Genomic DNA, 22,487 nt, shown 5'->3' on the forward strand with positions numbered 1-22,487 from the left:
CACCTCTAGGTGGGACTTCTGCCTTCCGGATTCCTTGGGGGGCCCTGGAGGGCTGGATTGTGCCTTCTTTTGTGCAGTCCTTGGAGCTCCTGGCACAAGGTGAGGCGTGTTGTCTGTAGGCCTGCAGTTCAGGCCCTCTGGCCGCATTCCTTTCCCCACCCCCCAGGCAGATAAGGTCCTCTGGTTGCTGTAAGCCCATCTAGAAGTTAGTAGGTGGCCCTTGGTTTCTAGTGCAAGGTCATCACTGCCCTTTGAGCCTGTAGACAGGCTCAAAGCCTATAGCTTATGCTTCACCCTGTCCTGTCTACACCGCTAGCAGCTGCTAGTGCTTTGAGGGTGGAGGGAAAAAAAAAAAAGACAAGAGTTAGACTTTGACCCTTTTATCTGCACTCCTTTTCCCACTTTAAGACGTGAGTCCAAAAGTGTAGGGCCAGGGTGCATATTTACATATGTGTGCATGGGGCTCCCGTGGACACGCCTGCGGATAGGAGTCATCCTGCATGTGAGTGCACGTGGGAATCTGGGTGTGGCACGAACACCCCCGGGTGTGGCCAAGGGTGTGGATGATGCCGACCTGGGTGTGAACTTGAGTTTCTGTGCAGCTCTGCACATGTAGGGGTAATGCACAAAAGACAGACCTCCAAAGCAGAAGGCTTTGCATCTCCTTGCCCTGCCTCGGCTTCCTCCTGTGTGACGTGGGGACAACAGTGGCACCTCGCTGGTGGGACAGCGCCAGGCATACCATAAGTGCCATAACAGTTACTACTGTATTATCAACCTCCCAAGTTGCTGGAGATTCCAGAAAATAATAGCTTTGAAGGATCTGGCTCAAGAAATATTACACCCATGATCCTCAGATTAATCTTCTTTCCCTCAGTCTTAGCATTGCACGTGCACTGCAACAACATCAAGAGAGTTTAGAAATAGAGGTGGGGAAGGGTGGGGAATCCATCACCCAGGGTCCCGCCCTCCCCCGTCCCTGCCCCAACAAGCAGTCTCTGCATCGTTGTTGTTCCTTTCCAGACCTTGCCCATCTGTCATCTCGCTTGGGGCTTGGAGCCCACCATGGTGGTCAAAACACATTGGGATGAATCAACAAACATACATTGTTTTCATCGATGATGACTAAACTGAGTATTTTTGTAATCCTGCCTCTGTTTACTTCTTGCGAGCATTTCCCATGTGACAACCCGTCTTTATCATTACTGGAGATAACAGAAGATTAGAAACTACCTAATGTCCCCAAACAGGGAAATATCCTTTTGTGGAGAGCCAGCCTAAACAATGTTATGAAGTCGTAATGGACAGCTCTTTCCATGGAAGATTTTTTTTTTTCCTTTTTGGGGGACAGTTTCATGTTTCCATAACAGGAAAGGGATATTCCAAGATTATCTGTCCCTGGCAACAAAGCAGATTCCGTTGAAAAAGATGGAGACCTTGGCCATCAGGGAAATGTATGCCTAAAGTCCGGTGAGATCCCACAACACACCCACAAGGATGGCTAAAATCAAAAAGACAGACCATGGCAGGTGTTGCTAAGGTTGTGGAGAAATTAGAACCAATTAGAACCTTCATACACTGTCGCTAGGGACGGAAGGTGACACAGCTGCTTTGGCCATCAGTCTGGTCATTTTTAAAAAGGTTAAACACAGAGTTACCTTATGACCCAGCAATTCCTCTCCTAGGTCTGTGCCCAAGAGAAACGAAAACATGTTCATACATAAATACTCACAGCAGCATTATTCATTAGACCCAAAAGGGGGAAAAAAATCTAAGTGTCCTTCAACTGATGAATGGATGGTCTCGCCACACAATGGAATATTGGCCAGTCATACCAAGGAATGAAGTACGGATTCGTGATACAACACGGACAAACCGTGAAAACACTGTGTTAAGTGAAAGAAGCCAATCACAAAAGACTTAGTACGATTTCCATTGTGTAGGATTCCATTTATTTGAAATGTCTGGAATAGGCAAATACATAAAGATGGGAAGTAAACTAACTGGTGTTGCCTGGGGCTGGAGGGGGAGGGAGGTCAGCAGGAGAGCTAGAGGATGACTAGCAATGGGTACCGAGTTTCTCTTGGGGGGAGTGATGAAAAGGTTCCAAAAGTGATTGTGAAAAATACACCAAAAACCATTGAAATGCACACCTTAATGAGTACGTTGTAAGACATGTGAGTTTTCTCTCTATAAAGCTGTTATAGCTTTTTCAAAAAGGCTGGAGACCCGAGGCCACAATGGAAATATATACTGTCATTTATTGTGAGCCTAGACCATGGGCCGGGTACTTGTTAATGTCACTTAACTTCCACGATAAGCCTGTTGTGTTATCTTCCCTATTATATAGATGAGGATGAGCGGTTCAGAGAGTCGGAGTAATCGGCCTGAGGTCACTCAGCGCTTTGGTGGTACAGCTGTGATGTGAAACCGGGATCCATGCTCAGTATGAAGCACTTTTGCCATCGTTCTGGTTCAAGATGGCAACCAACGTAGAAGAATTCTGAGCTCTCCTCCTCCGAGGGACACGGGGTCTACAGCTACAGACGGGAATGATTAGCTGAAGGATTCCCACACATCGGGCGAAGTAGAACCCACATCAAGGCAGGTTGGAGAGGCTAAGACAGATTCTCGCCGCAGACCTCACCCCTGGTGAGTAGACCCACAAAGGAGAGGGAACTCAAGACCTCTGAGCTTTTCCCTGAAGAGTGAGGGAGGTGAACCCCACATCTGGTACCCCAACTTTTAAGACCTGTACCTGGAGTCCTTTTGTTGCCTGCTCAGGAGAGGCCAGGAGCTGGTGCACTGGGCCAGCTGGACAGATAAATGTAGAGCAACAGGACATGGGGGGCCTAGGATCGGGGACTCCTCCCTGCCCTTTATCTGACCTGGGCACCAGTGATCATTCATGGTCTGGGTCCTTTATCACTGCCTCAAGCCTTCTCCGTAGCATCGCCTTGTCCAGGACCCCTCAAGTGGACACCCATCACATCCATCAAAGAGCCCGAGGGGCCCAGGGACAAGTTTGGCAAAGAGATCTGTCCACAGGGCAGCCTCCAAGATTTCCCGTCTTTCCTGTACAGAGAAACTCATACACGTGCACAGAGATGTAAGGACAAGGGTTCGTCACAACATTTTTTTTTAAAGATCTATTTATTTGAGAGAGAGAATGCACATGCACACATATGAGCAGGGGGAGGGACAGAGTGCAGGGGTGGCGGGAGAATCCTCCTACAGACTCCCCACGGACCGTGGAGCCTGGGGCATGGCTCCACCCCAGGACCCTGAGATCATGAGCCGAAACCAAGAGCTGGCCACAGAACCAACTGAGCCAGCCAGGCGCCCCATCACAGCATTGTTTGTAGTAAGGAAAAACCAGAGAGAACCTAAAGGCCCAGCACTCAAGGACTGGTCACTGTGCAAGGGGACAGGCAGTGGAGGGATCAGAGGCGGCCCGTAGAGCTCTTGCAGTAGAAGGCTTATGGACACAGAGAACGGCTCACAGCACATTCGGTGAGGGCTGCAGACCCCTGCTAGCCGCCCCCACTGTCCTCCAGCCACCCAGACAGCCCCAGACTGCATCTTACCGCCCTGCCACACTTAACTCCTTAAGGTTCCCAAATGTACCCCCAGCCCCCGCCGCTCTCTCTCTTCTCAGGCGTCCTTGGCACCTGCCTCTCCTTCTGCCTGCAACGTCCCTTCCTGTCCCTCCCTTTCATTCTCTTTCCAACTGGCTGACTCTGGTTCAGCCCTGGGTCTCAGCAGAAGGAGACGCCCCCATCCCCCACTGCCCCCCCATCCCCGCCCCCACTGCCAGAAGCGCTCTTTGGCTCCCCGGCTGGGAAGGTCCCCCTCTGTGCTCCCACAGCCCCAGGGAGGCCCACATCAGCACGTGGTCACACTCTCTGGCACTGTCTGCTTCCGACATTGGAGGCCGGAACATGAGGCTATTGTCTTCCTAGCTATTGTCTTCTTAGTATCTATCTACTCTCAGAGGAGGCACCTTCCAGGGAATTTCTCAGCCACTGGAATAAAAGCCAGACTTGTTTTCATGGTCTGCAAGACCTCATGTGACCTGGCTAGGATCCACTTCTTCAACTCGCCTGTAATTCTTCTCACTGCTCTCTGCTTACTGACAGAGACTGTGCTCCAACCTGCCAGGAACGTGCCTGCCTTAGGACCTTTGCACCTGCTGTTTCCTCTGCGTGGGATCAAGGACCCAATGATGGAGACCTAGTTCTTCACCTCAGGTTGCTCTTGGTCTGGTGAAGGAGGCAGACACATACACTGGCCCCACTCTGGGCCCTGTTCTCCTCAACTATAAGATGAAGGTGGCCATCTACCAGTCTCTCCCTGCTCTGCCTCCTCCCTTGCCGGCCATTAGAGGGTCCCCTGGCGCCAGGGCAGGAGGTGGGAGGTAGTGCCTGTTTGGGGAAGCATGCAGGGGCAGAGCAGGTGTAAATAGTTGCTGTAATGGGCTTCGATGGCAGATGGGGCTCAGCTCCCAGGGGGAGCAGGAGGGGAAGGGGCAGGAGAGGAAGGCACACAAAGGCAGGCTGGTTCCCACTCTGCCCCAGGCTGCACCTGGCTAGGTTCTGCAGACCCTGCTCTGAGCTCACTGCCTCCCGGTGCAGCCTGGCCTTTAGCAGGACCCAGCTGAGGCTGGGAGGGGATGCCCATGGGGTCAGGTGTCGGAGCCAGGAGGGCCTGGGTCAGGCAGCGGGGCACCACCAACCCTGGCGCCTTTCCTATTGTGAGTCTCTCTTTGCTACAAACTTCACTTCTCTCCTCCCAGAAGGGACCCCAGGGAACAACAGGATGCCAGAGGCCCCAAATAATCAGTTCTCAGGGGCTCCCCTCTGCTCTTTTGGAACATTCCTGCCCCAACTTTCCCTCCCCACCCCCTCACCCCCATCCACACCCTGCACTTAAGGGACTGGAGTGTTTTCATTCCTGTTTCCCTAGTGGAAAAGAAGATTGTGAGCCTTTGTCTTGCAGATACACTTGCAGTAAATCAAAGCAGTATGTGAGGTCACTAGGAGGTTCTAGGACCGTGTGTGAAGACCGTGGAGCTCCGAGATTGGGACCGCTCTGACTCAGGGAGAAAGGAGACCTAGAAAGGTAGGGAAGATGCGACAGGCACTTTAGAACTAGGATCTAAGTTCATCCTCAGTCCTTCGACGCCGGGATGCTGGTTTTCATTGAGCGGACGAGGACACAGGCTACGAGAGGCGAAGTGAGTGGCTGGAGGTGTGCTCACAGCCGAGAGCTGCTGGACCTCGAGTCCAAGTCCAGTCACCTGCTGGAGTCGGTGCCCTCCGTTGTGGTGTTCACCACCTCAGGCTGCATTTTAGCGGCACAGCTGACCACGAGCTGGGTTACCAGCTCCGTCTCTCAAGGAAGAAAAAAACCTGAGAGAAACTGACAGGTTGTCAATAGCCCACAGCCCCTGGGCCTGCCCACCCGTTGAGGATTAGAAGGAATAACAAGGTCTTTGAAGGTCATCGAACCCCATTTTACAGAGGAGAAAGCAGACTGAAAGAAGGGAAGGAACTTACCCAAGATCACACAGTTGGTGAACTAATACTCCCATACCAGAGTAGTTTTGATGTTGGGAAACAAAAGCCAAAGAAAAATTAACTTATTTCCTTACTTCTTACAGCCCACTGACAAGTCCTTGAAACAGGCAGAGTGACATTCTTCTTGGAACTCAGCTGCCTCGACGTTAATATTTATTTTGTTAAGGGCAAGAGGCAATCTTAACCCGACCCCCCCCCACACACACACATATACCCCAGGATCCTGCAAGTCTACGTTAACATATAAAAAGTCCTATGGGAACTTCCTTTATCTCTACCCCCCCCAAGATGCATGTTGGCAATCATTCTCCAAGCATATGGCCCACTGATATACATCTGAAGGGTCTCATGGCTCCAGCTTTATTAGACAGTAATAAATGACATTTTCCTAACCATAGCTAGCCCTCTCAAGGTCCTGGAAACCTTGTTTCCAAAATTCCTTAGAGACTTACACTATCCCTAACCCCCTCCCAACTTGCAAATATAATCAGCCACTCCTCATGACCCAGCACAGCTCTTTCCGCCCACAGGTCCTGTTCTGGGCTTTCATAAAAGCACGTTTCACACCAAAGACATCTCAAGAATTCTTTCTTGGCCATCGGCTTTGAACCCCAGCGTTTTTTCCTACATCAGTTTGATGTCACTGGTGGGGACAGCAGCTCACCGTGACCACCGTTCTTCCACGGGTCAGTGCTCCCGTGGGACCATCTCGCCATCCCACAGGACCACATTGGTCTAATCTATTGGTGATATTGTGCTGATAGGACTGAGTGAGCTCAGATGCCTCTTTAAGACACCTGCAGGCTGGAGGTGGGGAGACGGGACCATTGCCAGTCAGGTTCTCCAGAGAAACAGAACCAACAGTAGGTGTGGATGCGTGTGGGCATGTGGGTATGCATGTGTGTGTAAGGATATGGGTGTGTATAGAGAGAGTGGAGAGGAAGGTGGAGGACAGAGATGGGTTTTAAGGGTTTGCTCCTACAGTTCTAAGGCAAGTCCATCCACAATCCATTGGACAGGTCAACAGACTGGAAACTCAGGATGTCTGTGTTACAGTTGTTTGTTTGTTTGTTTTTTAAGATTTTATTTATTTATCTCGGGGGGAGACGTGTAGAGGGGAAGGCAAAGGGAGAGGTAAAGAAGCAGACTCCCCACTGGGCAGGAAGCCTGATGCTGGCCCTCCCCTCGATCCCAGGACCCGGAGATCATGACCTCAGCTGAAGGCAGATGCTTAACCCACTGAGTCACCCAGGCACCCCTGTTTTACAGTCTTGAAGCAGAATTATTCTCCTCCGCACACTGGAGCCCCTAATTCTACCCATCTAATGTGACTCACAACATGAGCTCTGAAGTCAAAGAGCCCGGGGGCGCCTGGGTGGCTCAGTGGGTTGAGCCGCTGCCTTCAGCTCAGGTCATGATCTCAAGGTCTTGGGATCGAGTCCCGCATCGGGCTCTCTGCTCAGCAGGGAGCCTGCTTCCTCCTCTCTCTCTGCCTGCCTCTCTGCCTACTTGTGACCTCTCTCTGTCAAATAAATAAAATCTTAAAAAAAAAAAAAAAAGAGCCCGATTGCACCACCTTCATGCTCTGTAACCTAGGCTGTTCATTTAGTCTCTTCGAACCTCAGTTTCCTCGTCTGTGAAATGGGCTTCATAATTGTACTTGTTTTGTAGGATTGCCTTCATGATGAGGCATAAACAACACCCAGCACAGAGCCTCGTACATAGCTGGGCACTTGACTCGTGTTCACTGTTATCTCATCATCATATGCGTATGGGTGGCTAAGAAATCATTGAATTAATGGATAAGGAAGACTTTGGAAGTCAAGTTACAAGAGAAATCTTTGAAGGAAGCCAGGTTATCTTGGGCAAGAATAGAACTTGAGTACCGCCCTCAAGTGTCACCAGAGCTAAAATGGATGGGCAGAAGTAGGTAGCAATCAGGGGGCCCGGGTGGCTCAGTTGTTAACTGTCTGCCTTGGGTTCAGGTCATGATCCCAGGATCTGGGGATTGAGCCCCACATCGGGCTCACTGCTCCACGGGAAGACTGCTTCTCCCTCTCCCACTCCCCCTGCTTGTATTCCGTCTCTTGCTGTCTCTCTCTCTGTCAAATAAATAAATAAAATCTTAAAAAAAAAAAAAAAAAAGGAAGTAAAGAGCCACCAGTTATTTCTGGGCTTCAAGGAAGATGAGGACCCAAGGGGAAACTGAAGACAGTTAGTGGTTAGGGTGACAGAAGATTGACAGAAGAACTTCCCATAGCTAGGGTTTAGGGGAGGGGATGAGCTCTTCCTTGCAGGAAGTCTGTAGAGACAGTCAAGTGGGCAGCTGTCAGAGAGAGGATTCCTTCACTAGTTGGATGTTGAAGAAAGATTTATGAGGTCGTTTCTTTGTCCTTGTTCTTTCTGGATAATGATCCCAAAATTCCTTCCCCTGTTTGGCCATATAGCCAGTGAGAGGTCCAGTAGGATTATGGGAAATAACCTCCTCTCCTTCTCTCCCTGTCCTCTCTGTGATTCTATTCCTCAAACACAGCCAAGTTCTACCCCACTACCACTGGGCCTTTGCACATGCCACCTTCTCTCCATAGAATTGCAGCCAGATTTTGTGGGCCTAAAACTTATAAAGCTGGGAGACTTTCTTTAAGAAAAAAGAACACAAAGGAGGCCTAGGTGGTTCAGTTGGTCAAGCATCTGCCTTTGGCTCAGGTCATAATCCTAGGGTCCTGAGATGGAGCCCCGCTTCAGGCTTCAGGCTCAGTGGGGAGCTTGCTTCTCCCTCTCCTTCTGCTCCTCCCCACTCTCCACCTGTGTGCTCTCATGCTTTCTCTCTCACTCTCAAATAAATCAATAAAATTTAAAAAAAAAGGAAAATCAGATAAAAATGTGAGTATTTTGAATGAGAAACAAAACCACAACATATAAAAAGCAGACAAACACAATACAGTATCCAGAAAAACAATATTATACTTATATTAACCCCTTTATATGCTTCCATAATACTTTTATTCCTACATTTGGGTCATGTACTTTTGGGATAACCTCTTCACTTGACATTGATTTAGTACTGTCATTTTCTTTAGAGAGAATAAGAAGATACCTCAATTTTCTCCAGCACAGTGGACCCAACACTCCCCCCACCATTGTTAATAGTTTCAAAAGGTTTCTTTCAACTTCATAACTCATTACTGGTAGCGTGAAAAGCTTTAGGATTACTGTCCTATTTAGAAAAACTTCGATCAGGATCGAGGATCTTACATAGACCATCACAAGACTTTTTATGTTTCCTTGATTTACGAAACTTAAACAGCATTTGAATGGAAGCTCTACCAACCAGCTGGTTGCCAACTTCCTGTTTACATTTTGAGTTTTGTTTTAGATTTTCATCAATGTCGCATTCTGTGACAACTTCCCCTTCGCTAGAGTCCCCCAAATGCCACAGCAGCTCCAGCAGCGTCCAAAGGGAGGGCACTGGGACAGGGAGGAAGTGGCAGGGGAGTGAGGCAGGGAGAACAGCTTACTTTGGCCAACTCTGCCGGCATGTGATCCCGAGTGGGCGTGGCCTCTCCCAAGTCATAGGAGGATGCCCAGCAAGTGAGGGGCTCCAGGGCTTAAGCTCTGTGACTTTCCCAGGAAGCCTGGGAATCCACTGCCCCCTCTCCCTGGCAGGAAATGCCCCCCCCCCGCTCCCATGGGTGCTAGGGCAGCACAGCTGGTCCACCTCCGCTCATGCATCACTTCTTCTAGGAGGCCTGCAGAGCCAGTTAGCTGTCCCAGGAGGCGGGAGACCAATCTGTCTGGCTCACTTGGTGCCCTTAGTCTCCTCTGAGCAGTGCCTGGTACACAGCAGAATCCCAGGCCCAGAGAGTGGAAGTGACCTGCCAGGGTCACCCAGAGGGTAACCGCCAGAGCCGGGAGTCAACCTGGAAGGAAGGAGGGAAGGGAGGAACCCCGCTTCCCAGATGAACTGGGGACCTCAGAGAGATACGCTCCTTGCCAGATGCTTTCGGAGCCCTAGCTGGCCAGCTTCCCTTCTTCCTTCCTGCACAGCTGATCAGGAACCCGGAGCGCGGGTCCTCTGAGCCCCTCCACAGAAATCTCCCTCCAGCAGTGCCTGGGAGGGCGGACCTGGGTCTAAACCTCCAGGCCACTCCTTAGCAGTCGTGTAGCCTTGAGCAGTTTGGCCTCACCATTTGGCACCTTGATATCCTCATCTATAAAATGGGTTATATGGCCGCACCTCCTCCCCTGGAGTGAGGGGACTGTATGTAGATAATGTGAATCAGCAGAAGTGCTCTGGTCCTGGAGCAGTGGCAGGGCAGCGTGTGAGGTGTGAGCTCTGTGAGGTGAGGCCAAGGCAGGAGACTTTCCCTCCTCCCTCCTCCCTCCTCCCTCCCCTGCCCCCACACCCAGCCCAGTGATCTTCCCTAAGCTTCTGTAGATGCTGCCTTGCTGATGTCAACCAAGATACCAACCTGTTTGTTACAGCCAAGGGACTCTGGAATCCGCATGCGTTCCTCCATCTACCTCTCGTTTGGAGGGCAAGGGCTGGCTCCCCTCCACCAGGGATCAGGGGAAGGCCAGGATCCTCCCCCCGCACCACCACCCCCCGCCCCCGCCCCAGAAGTCAGCTGCCCCTACACTGAGCCCTCTCAGCAGGGCCAGACCTCCCTCACCACCTGTCCCCAGCACCCAGACCAGGGACTGGTCCAGGGCCACACCCTGTCAACGCTGGTTGGGAATTAGGGAGGAGGCTGACACACGGCCTGCCCCCCCAAGGCAGTCACCCCTGACTCACCAAGGTGGCCACTGGGGACCGTGGGGCGCGTGCCTACAGTGTTCCACGGGCCCTGCTCCAATGTTCGACGGGCTTCTCTTGTTTCCCCACAGCTTTGCAACACAGGTGCCATTAACCCCATTTCCCAGAGGTGAAGACTGAGGCTCAGCCAGGACAAAGCACTTGCCCAAACCTGTCCCCACAAGGAGCACTAGAGCCCGGAGGGGACTGTCCCCACTGCTCTTCCAGAAATGGAAATGCCTGGCACTTCCCCCTCAGGGAATCATTCTTTTCCATTAAGGAACGCTCCTCTGCCAAAATGTACTGCTATGGCAAACCACTCTAACATTTCGCTTTAAAAATTTAATGCTATTTTCTGCCCAGAGATAAAAACAGCTGTGAGCTCCTCCAGGGAAGGCATGGTTTTCTCTGCCCTCCTCAGGTCCTCACTGCCTGCTGTGGGGCCGGCGTGGAGCAGGACTGCAGCGGCCAAAAGGCGGGAGGGTGAGAGCCGCTGCCTGGCCCCGGGGAGAATCACGGCTCCGGCCGTAGGAGGAGGCCGCCTCAGCCCCAGGTCACAGGCCTGGGGGACCCCCGGCTCACACGCAGGGTTTCTTTATTCTACACGATACCTTTCTGAAGTTCGAATGAACTTCTCTATCCCTCTTGGGAAAGGGCCGATGTCCTTCGTTGCCAAACCTCCACTACAAAGAAGCAGAAGACAGTTTTCCTTTCCAGACAATCCAATCCAGAAAGAAATGATTTACAATCAGGATTTACAATCCTGTGTCGAGGTAGCTGTGCCAGGAATGCGAACGCCAGGAGCGGGATAGGGTGCTCTGTGAAGTGTGGAGAGATGGTCTGGGTGAGCCCCTCCCAGCGGCTCTGCAGGGGTGGGGGAGGAGGGGAGACACTTCCCTGCCCCCTTGCAGCCACTATAACTCCCTAGTACCCCAGCACCTGCCAAGGCATGCATTTCCTGGCGGGCCCAAGTCCTACCCCATCTGGGGACCTCCCAGAGTCCCCTCTGACACTTGCCTGCCATGAGGGGTTTGTAGACGCCCAGCAGCCGTGGAAGGGCCATGAATCCTTCGGCTTTACCATTACCTGCCCAGACCAGACCACTGCCTGGAATCCACGGAAGCTTTGCCAGAAGCTCAGCTTGTTCCTCACTTCCCCACAGCTTATGACCACCCCCACCCCTCGACATGGCCACCGGGCCCAGCGGGCTCCCCGGCTCGGACCAAGAAAGGCACTTGGAGACTTGAATTTGCATCCCACCACCCAACCACCGCCACCCCCCACCAACACCCTTCCATCAACCACCACGGATCGCCAAACATCCCCCCGCCAGCCACCACCAACCACTGTAATCACCAAACACCGCACCACCAACCGCGACCACTACCAACCACCACCATAACCAGTAACAACCTTCACCACCACCAACCACCAAAAACCCTACCACCAACTACCACCAATCACCGCTAATAACCAAACTCCCCGCAGCCAACCACCACCCACTGCCAGCATATTGACAGGAACAGAAAGAAGCTACTACATTGAGGATCTGGGTAGAGAAAGAAGGAAAGAGCGTATCCTCTCAGAGCTGCTGTGCAAAGGTCCTACTACGAAGGTTCACAAACCCACGGAGACCTTGGGCACAAAAGCCTGAGTTGTCTTTAAGAAGCAATTATGCGGCACTTACACCAGATGTGCGTTAAACAATGACCCAGCAAACCCGTACCCGTGTCTACAATGTCTTGCTTGCGCTTGTGAATCCAGGAAATTCTGAATGAAATAATTGAAGATTAGCACCAAAACTCATATGGTGATGGGGCACCTGGGTGGCTCAGTGGGTTAAAGCCTCTGCCTTGGGCTCAGGTCATGATCCCAGGGTCCTGGGATTGAGCCCCGCATTGGGCTCTCTGCTCAGCGGGGAGCCTGCTTCCTCCTCTCTCTCTGCCTGCCTCTCTGCCTACTTGTGATCTCTGTCTGTCAAATAAATGAATAAAATCTTTAAAAAAAAAAAACTCATATGGTGGAAAAAATCTAGCCTGAACAGGTATGTAAATATTCACTCATTATGTTCTGCAGGAATTTTAATGTGTTTAATTATGGGATGTTAATCCAGACCCCACTAATGTGTTATATGACATATAGTGTGTTCTTTCCTTCTTCCTTTCTTCCTTCCCTTTCTTCCTTTCCTTCCTTTCTTTCCTTTCCTTTTTTCCTTTCCTTTTCTTTCCCTTCCTTTCCTTTCCCCCCTCCCTACTTCCCTTTTCTTTCTTTCTTATTTTCTTTCTTTCTTTCCTTTCCCTCTCTCCCTCTTGCTCGCTCCTTCCTTCCTTCCTTCTTTCCAGATTTTATTGTTAAGTAAACTCTACCCCCAACATGGGATTTGAATTTAACAATCCTGAGATCAAGTTGAGATCAAACGTTCCAGTGACTGAGCCAGGCAGGTACCCCTAGTGTGTGATTTCTAAAAACCTCAAACTTCCAAAATCCCAAAGCATGTGAAGGCCCTGAGGTATCGGGGTTGAGATAAGAGACTGTGGCCTGTGTACATTCTAAGTGCTATGTATCTATGAACTCGCTTATTCCTCGCAATAACCCTATGGAGGAGAACTCCTTATTACTATTATTCCCATTCTAGAGAGGAGGAACCTGAGGCAGGGGGGGGTGGTGAAGTGACTTGCCTCAAAGGCTGGTGAGCGTTGGAGCTGGGGCTTGGACGCCAGCATCCTGGCTCCAGAGCCTACTCCCTGGACCGTGCCCCCCTCTGCCTGGGGTAGGGTGGTAAACAGCAGCAAGTACACGCTCCGCAGGCTGCGTGGGGAGTAGATCCATACTCCAGGTGTTCTCCAGGCCGCCAACCATCCAGTTTGCCCTGGAACCATCCTGTGTCCCTGGAAAACCCTCAGTCCCACCAAACTGGGATGGTTGGTCACCCTAGTTCTTGGGGACCACATGTCTCCCCTCTTATAAGTGTCCCGAGCATCCAATCCACTGAGGGGGATCCCAGGGTCTGAAGATGTGTATGTTCACATAACATGGCTTCTCAACCCAAACCAGGATCTCCTGCAGGCACTTAACCAAGACAGTGGGAGAAAACTCTGGAGGAAACGCGGGCTACGTCAGACTCACCGAGAAGCAGGGTGTCTGTCTTCAAGGCTGCCACCTGCCTCGGGGTTTATAAGGACAAGTGTGACTCTATCCGGCCTTCCCCTTAAGCACTGACTTTGGACGCCATTGTAAACACAGTGGGAATATTCCTTTGCAGGGAGATTTACTCTGGTACTTAAATTCAGAAATGATTAGCTCTCACCCCTACCTTCTAATTTTAGCTTGTTAAAGCCCACACCTGACTTCTTAGGAAGGAGCCACACGCAGGACTTTTATCCACCTGCCGTAGGCCTGCCCAGTCCTGTCCAAGTGCAAAGTGGAGGGAGGCAAGGCGCCTGCCCTTGACGAGCAAGTCTGGGCTATGGAAGTGGGAGAGAAACATGTGCCTGGCAGAGAGAGACAGAGACAGAGACAGAGACAAAGAGAGGAAGAGGGAGGAAGAGAGGGAGAGAGGGGAAAGGAGAAGAAGGGAGAGAGGGAGAGAGGGAAGGAGAGAGAGGGAAGGAGGGTGGGAGAGAGGGAGACAGAAGAAGAGGGAGAGATCACCCCACATGCTGGGGTGTCCCTGGTCAAGAATGCAGGCCGAAGGCCGCTGCTGGTTTCCCATGGCAGACTGAACACGTGCATTTACCTCCCCTGTTCTCTGAAATTATAATAAAATGGCATAAAAGCATTTTTTAAAAAAATTTATTTGTTTGACAGACAGAGATCACAAGTAGGCAGAGAGGCAGGCAGAGAGAGAGGAGGAAGAGGCTCCCCGCCGAGCAGAGAGCCCGATGTGGGGCTCGATCCCAGGACCCTGGGATCATGACCGGAGCCCAAGGCAGAGGCTTTAACCCACTGAGCCACCCAGGCTCCCCCCAAAAAAGCATTTTTTAAAAATGCACACCTATCCACTGGGAGAAAGAGACCACATGAGGAGCTAACAGCAGACAAGAGCAGTCAACCAAATTCTAGAAGCTGGAACAGATGGTGAGTGGGGGCTAACTTAAGAAACCAGAAAGCTGAAACCTGACTGACTGCTCCGAGGAGCCATCAGGACACAGGACAACTGAAGACTGTCCGGTAGGCTCAGGCGTGAGGGAGACAAAAAACCTCCACAGACCGAGGTGAGGGGCAGGATGGGAAACAGAAAGGTGGGTGATTATCCGTTGGGCAGACAGTGGGTTTCCGGGGCTCCCTGCCCTGCTGGCACAGGCAGGACAGGACCGTCCCTGCCAGCGCAGGAGGCTCGCCCAGCAGAGAGCCCCGATGCTGCGAATCTGAGGTCCTGTTTGTGCTGGGCTCCGCTCCCGGCCTGGACTCGAGCTGTCCTTGGAAGCTGTAGCTCTCACTATTATATTCAGCTGGCCTCTTTCGGGCTGGTCCTCTTATTTTCTTTCGGTCAGACAGAGCCTCAAAGATGTAGGAGGAGGGAGAGGTGAAGTAGATCGCAGAGTCTGGCCACCTGAGGACACCCCTCTGCCTATCCCCACGCCCTCCTCACACTTCAGGCTCTTTGATGTGGCTCAAATGGCTCATTGTCTCCCAATATCTACTATCCTCTTCTTGAGTAACCGAACCTCACTTTTTAGCTAGCTACTTTGCCTCCCGGCTACGGACATTTCTCAGTCTCGTTTTCAGTTAGGTGTGACCATTTGACTATAGGAGTGAAAGGGTTGTGAGGAAATCAGGAATTATCTTTAGAAGAGGAGAGCTCTTCCTCCATTCTGCTCTCTGGGTTGCAGATGTGATGGCCAGTGCTCCAGCAGCCATACTGGACAATGAGGATAAAGGCCACATGCTAGGGATGGCGGAGCAGAGAGGTGGAAGGTGCTGTCTTCACAGAGTTGCCATACCAGCTTGCATTGCCCACCTTTGGACTTCTTTTACATAACAGGGAAATAAACTTCTCTCTTGTTGTGGCTACTGTTATTTTAGAATTTTCTGTTTTGTGCAACTGATCCTAATTCTGCCTGGTTAAATTGGAGTTGGGGACAGCACCTCCCTTGTCCTCTTTCCTATTCAGAGATCAAAATCAGCAGAGATTTTGGCTGTTATGAAGCCCAAAGGGTCAGGGGCAAAATATGGCCCACTGATATTTTTCTTAGCTCATGCAAAGTTTTTAAAATTAGGAGGTATTTGAATACTTAAAAAAAAATCAGTCTTGGGCGCCTGGGTGGCTCAGTGGGTTAAGCCGCTGCTTTCGGCTCAGGTCGTGATCTCAGGGTCCTGGGATCGAGTCCCGCGTCAGGCTCTCTGCTCAGCAGGGAGTCTGCTTCCTCCTCTCTCTCTCTCTGCCTGCCTCTCTGCCTGCTTGTGATCTCTCTCTGTCAAATAAATAAATAAAATCTTTTAAAAAAAAATCAGTCTTGCTTTTTTCTTTCATTAGTAATATTTTTAGAGCTATACATCTTGGTTTTAATGAATTAATTTTTAAATTCATTATCAAAGCATCATTGTCACACAATGTTATATTAGTTCTAGGGATACAATGTATTGATTTGACAGTTCTATAAATTACTCAGTGCTCACTATACGTATAATCACCAGCTATCTGAACACAGTTTTAAACATTAACATTGTGGTTTCCAGATTTTCTTCAATGACTGGGGGGCCTGGTGTTCCCTGGATCCACATTCTGGCCTGGTGGCATTTAGATGGGGCATCTGTGGTCTTGTTGCATGGTCCTCCCATTGCTCTCCCATGAGCTAAGTGTGTGTGTGTGTGTGTGTGTGTGTGAGCTCACGATAGCTCATGAGCTAGGTGTATATATGGGTTGTCCTATGAGGTATATTTGTATATGTGTTATCCTACAAGCTAGGTATTATATGGATTGTTCTAGGGGGTAGGTAGATATGGGTTATCCTATGAATTAGGGATGTCTATGTGTTATGTTCTGAGCTCGGTATATATTATGTGTCCCTCCACTCACCAGATGAGGAATTTTGAGGCCCAGAGAGCACTGGCCCCAGTCGTGGACCTGGAAGTGGCAGAGCCAAGACTCCAATCTGTCTGCATTCTATGCTTGCTGTGTTGGTTTTTGCGTTGGCAACGCTTGACTTTCCAACTTCTTGGTTGACGTTTCATAGGAGACAATAGAGCCAAGGAGGAAGAAATACTTAATGATCCTTGTCATATCATATTAAATGCTGGTTCCTCTGCTGCCCCGGGAGTAAACCACCTAGAGAACGGATGTTTTCTGCATGTCCTCAGTGCCTGGCGCAGAGCCAGCCGAGGGAAGGACGTGCTAAACAAGTGAGGTGACCTGCCCTCAGTCACACAGAACCGGATGCGGACCCAGGGCTCCCGCCTGCCTGTCCCGAGCTCTTGTCCCAGACCTGGCGGCTCTCCAGCCTACCCTGCTTTCCCATGGACACCGACAGAGGTCAAGAGCACAGGCTCTGAGTTTAGCATATTCACACCCAAATTCCTCCTTCACCTCTTACCCCTTGGAGTCTTGATTTCTCCAGTGGTGAATAGGGCTAAGTACAGAACCTACATCATAAGGCCGCTGGGGGGGGGGGAGTCTCTGGGTGAAATCATCCGCATGTGAGTAAGTGACCAGCACGGAATAGGTGCTCAATAGACCTAGATATTATCGTGACACGAGTTTTGTATGAGTGTATGGGGTAAGGAGGGGTTTGTCTTGAAATTCTTTTCTTAGGCATCATCTAGCCCTTCCTCCATCTAAGGCAGCCTGAGCCCTGTGCCGGCCTAGACACAAGGTCATGCTCAAGCAAGGGCTTCCCATAGCTCTCAGAAGCTTGACAACAGTGACCTCAATTGCCCACTTACTTTCTATCCTTCCACCAACAGGTAGCAGTTCCTACTTTCCACCAGACCCTGGGTGAGAGCTGGGGATCCAGGAGAAGTTGACCCTGTCCTGCCTTTGTAGGCTCTCCACCTGGCGGGTAAGACAAGGTCACAGGGCTCTCCCACACACAGCTGATGACAAGTCTTATGTGAGAGGAGCACAAGGGCTACGGAAGATGCTTTCCCACTGCAGCAGCGGCTGCTAACGCTCACCATCTGCAGCTCCTTGCCTTCCCAGGTGTGCCGCTGGACTACATTTCCCAGGCTCTCCCGCAGTACAGTGTGGCACGTCACCCAGCTGTGGGGATTGAAATGTGGGCTGCAGTGATGGGTGCCGCTTCGGAGCCCTGCCCCCAAACCCACAACCGTTCCTTCATCTCTTTGCCTTATGAATGGCTAGAGCAGGGATGACCCCCAGGACCACCTTGAGACCTGCATATTGAAGATTCAGTCTGAGTCCCAAAAGGAACAGGTAGAGTCCACACACACCACTCTTTTTTTTTTTTTTTAAAGATTTTATTTATTTACTTGACAGAGAGAGATCACAAGCAGACAGAGAGGCAAGCAGAGAGGCGGGGGGGTGGGGGGAAGCAGGCTTCCCGCTGAGCAGAGAGCCGGATGCAGGGCTTGATCCCAGGACCCTGAGATCATGACCTGAGCCGAAGGCAGAGGCTTAACCCCCTGAACCAAACAGGCACCCCTACACCACTCTTGTTACAGAAGCAAGAACTCTTTTTCTAGCATATTGTATTTGTAACATCCTATGTGGAACAGTGGCTAGGGTTACCCTAGCTGATAATCTACCCTGAAACCCTGGTTTTCTTACACACGACTGTAACAATTACCTTTACCAATGCTATTGTCTGGCTTAATTCTTTGTGTAGCTGGAGATGACACTCCTGACCGGTGTTATTTCCAGTTGGGACATTCTTATTTATTCTCTGTCTTCATGCATTTGTTGTTGACATTGTTGCCTGGAAGTAGATCTTGAGCTAGATTTTTCTCTACCCAGCCCTCTTCCAAGTCTATAGACATTGGCCTACCTTGGATTGTTGTGGAGAGGTTCAAGACCTATCTGTAGTACCCAGGGTCCTGGCAGGAACCAGGCAAACACTCAGACTGAGCCACTGAGGGGAGTTTAATAAAGAAATTATATTCACTCAGTTATAAGATGAATAAGGTCTGAGGCTCTAATGTATAACAGGATGGTTATGGTTGATAACACTATTGCGTAACTGAGATGTTGAAATGTGCTAAGAGAGTAGAACATAAATGTCCTCACCGCTCCCCACCCCAAAAGTGGGGAATATGTGGTGAGAAATGTGTTAATTAACTTGATGGGGGGGGGAATCATTTCACATGTATATGTCCATCAAATCATTGCACTGTACAATTTCAATATCTTACAATTTTATTTGTCAATTATACCTTAATAAAGCTGGGGAAAAAAAATGATTTACAAAGCTGTGGGTCAGTGAAGCCCTCAGTGCCCAGCCCACATGCCCTCAGCATCACCTCTGCATGGTGTTTTCCTGCTAATACAGGAGTCCTGCTCCTGCTCAATCTCTCTGCTGTAGGGAGCAAGCTTCGCCAGCGCGTTGAGGCAGCCCAGAGTGCCCAGAAGCACTTGATGTTCTGGAAGCAGCCCTCCTACAAAGTCAAAGCGCAGTTGGTAGATAAACTTCCCAGCTTCCTCACTCTTCAGCTGGGGTAACTCGGAGAGACACATTCCACACTGTCTCCCAGAGTCCCCCTGAAGGACTGAGCTCTAGGCGCCTTGGGTCCCTAGCCTGCCTGCACTGGCTCATTTCCATTCTTACTGGCACTGCCCTTCCAGTGTTTCCCAGGATCTCTTCTCAAATAAACGACCTGCACTTGAATCTTTGCTTCAGGCTCTACTTCCACAGGGGGAACCCTAACCCAGAGCAGAGTTTATGGAGAGCACTAAGGGATGGTGCAGTAGCCTGAGGCTAGTAACAAAAGGAATCCCTGCCTTTGAAGATGGGCAGGAGGGACCAGTGTGAAATGGACAAGACCACCTGCCAGGAGCTGGGGGCTTGGTGGAGAGACACAGCTGACCCGGAGACTGACTGTACAAGGGGGAAGGGGGACAGAAGGAGTAAACATCCTGACTTCTCCCTCCTCCCACTTTCTGATCTCCTGCTGGTGCCCCCTATCGACCAAACCTAACCAGAATCCAGAGCAAACCCAACCAGAATCCAGAGGTTAAGAGAGTCTGCTGGTGTTTCCATTGAGGTCAGGCTGCCTGGCACACAGCAGCCAGGAGAAGGGCAGGGGGTGCATTTGGAGGGGCAAACAGAAGATGTGCAGCACACAGCCTGATTGTTTCCCTTTGTCTTTAAGCTGCTTGGAAGGCAGACTTTTGGTAATCCAGAATCTGGGAAAAGGCTTTTCCAGGTGTCAGGATGGAGTAAACTTAGGTGCAGAGACTGGAGGGGTTGGCATGCATACGCACCAGCATTCCTGTTGCCCTCTGCATAACAATCTGCCCCCAAGACTTGTTGGCTTCAAGTAACAATTTTATTACATACCCCAAATCTGTAGGTCTGGAATCTGAGGTGGGGTCAGCTGGGTAATTCTTCTGTTCCACACAGCATGGCAGAAGTCCCATATTCAGCTGGCAACTGTTTTGATCTGGACGGGTGGGGGGGGGCCCAACATGGCTTCATGAATGTGTTTCTTTTTTTTTTTTTTTTAAGAGATTTTATTTATCTGTTTGACAGACAGAGATCACAAGTAGGCAGAGAGGCAGGCAGAGAGGGGGAAGCAGGCTCCCTGCCGGGCAGAGAGCCCGATGCGGGGCTCCATCCCAGGACCCTGAGATCATGACCTGAGCTGAAGGCAGAGACTTTAACCCACTGAGCCACCCAGGCGCCCTGAATGTGTTGTTTCTTGGTGGGAGACGTGGAAAGGCTGGGACCAGCAAGACTGGAGTGACTTTAAGAACTATGGGCTCTTAGGGACGCCTGGGTGGCTCAGTTGGTTGGACGACTGCCTTCGGCTCAGGGCGTGATCCTGGAGTCCCAGGATCGAGTCCCACATCAGGCTCCCAGCTCCATGGGGAGTCTGCTTCGCTCTCTGACCTTCTTCTCGCTCATGCTCTCTCTCACTGTCTCTCTCTCTCTCAAATAAATAAATAAAATCTTTAAAAAAAAAAAAAAGAAAAAAGAACTACGGGCTCTCAGGACACCTGGGTGGCTCAGTCGGTTGGACATCGGCCTTTGGCTCTTGTTGTGATGCCAGGATCCTGGGATTGAGCCCTGTACCGGGTTCTCTGCTGGGCAGGGAGTCTGCTTCACTCTTTCCTTCTGCCTGCCACTCTCCCTGCTTGTGCTCTCTCTCTCTCTGTCAAATAAATAAAATCTTACAAAAAAAAAAAAAGAACTATGAGCTCTCCAGCATGATAGGCTCAAGGTAGTTGGACTTCCTACACAGCAACTCAGGGTTCCTTGGGAGAATGTTCAAGAGGCCCCAATGGAGGTTGAAAGGCTTTTTACAACCTAGTCTCAAAGTCCAGGAATGTCATTTCCACTGCATCCTACAGAACAAGTCCCTCCATCCAACCCAGATACAAAAGGAGGAAAATCTTGCAATGGGAAGAAGTGCAAAGAACTTGTGGTCACTTTTACTGAACCAGCAAGTCACCGGGTTGACTAGGGTTTGGGGAATTTGCTGGGAAGTCAAGGGCCAGGTGTTGGAGAGGGTCTTGAAGGTCATGACGGGGGCTGGCGAGACGGTAATAAGGTGGAGAGTGAAGGCTCTAGAGTTGGGTTCAAATTCAAACAGGATGTGGTCTGAGTCTGCGGTTCTAATCAGCCCCAGATATCAATGCCAATGATTTCCAGACTGCACTCTGAGTAGCTGGAGTCTATTTTTTTTTCCCCAAATAAAAGCTTGATCCGATTTGCCTCCATTTTTACCCTTCACTGATTTTCCAGTGTTCTCAGGGGGAAAGAACCATCAGTCCTTCACTGTACCCCAGATGACCCCCCTTTCACCGTGTGATCTAGCTCTCTCTTGACTCATCCTCTTTTCCCCTTATTTATTAACTTATTTATAATATGAAATGAAATAAACCCACCATGCTACCCAAGTGCTTGAACATTACCAATAACCAGGATAGATCTGTAAGCATCTCCTCTATCCCTCCTTCCCTAGTCCACTGAGATCAACTTCCTACCAAACGTGTTTATCTTTCCCTTTAAAAGTTTCTTCTACCCATGCATGTATCTAAACATGCACATTTTTGGTTTTGCTTTTATGGTACGTTCTAAAAGTTGCACCATAGCATATACAGTTTTCTGCAACTTTTTTCATGCAAAATTGTTGCCGAGATCTAGCCCCTCTCTGCCCGCGAAGTCCATCAATTCCACCGTTGTGTAACAGTTGATGGCGTGAATAATCTGGTTTATTTGCTCACTCCCTGTGAACGGGCACTTGGGAGTGTTTCCGATGTTTTTGTTGTTAGGAACAGTGCTGGCGTGAACATCCTCGAAAAGTTCTCTGACTGCACACAAGTAGGTTTCTCTGAGGGTAAATGCCTAGGAGGATGTTTGCTACGTCCCCCTCTCCTCGCCTTTCCCCAGCTCTGCGGAGTCTCACAGAGAACGTCATCTCCCCCTGGGCTGCCCTCTTCCACCCCACTCCCTCCCACCCCAACTCCTCACCTAGGAAGCTCAGAAAACCCTCTCCCGACCTGCAAGCTACGGCTGGTCCGCATTAAACCCCCTAACCATACATTTATGTTGTGCGTTTATATGATGAACGTGTGTCTCGCCCAGTAAAGTGCAAGACCCACGAGGTCTGTCACGCTCACCGTTCCCCTGCTTCCAGCCCAGCTCAGGCCTGGCACGGGGCAGGCGCCTGGGCGGTAGCTTGACTGTTGCTCGAGGGGCCAGGCGGAAGGCAGAGCGGACCAGACGGCTGGAGCCTGAGCCCACAGGTGGATCCAGCCCTGCGTCCCGGAGCCGGCGATTTCGGGTGGGTCTGGGTCTGGGCAACTCGGATTTAACCCAAGCCAGGCCAGGATTTCCAGGAAATGCACATCCCTGGTCCGCGAGGCGGGGTTCGGGGAGGGGCGGGCCCCGGGCGGGGCGGGGGCTCGGGGAGGGGGCGGAACCCTGCAGGGCGGGGCGGGGGCGGGGCCGGGCCCACTTAAGAGGAGCGTGGCGCGCAGCCGTCGCGGCAGGTCC

Source organism: Neovison vison, chromosome 8 (assembly GCF_020171115.1).
Source record: "Neovison vison isolate M4711 chromosome 8, ASM_NN_V1, whole genome shotgun sequence".
Taxonomy (NCBI): Eukaryota; Metazoa; Chordata; class Mammalia; order Carnivora; family Mustelidae; genus Neogale; species Neogale vison.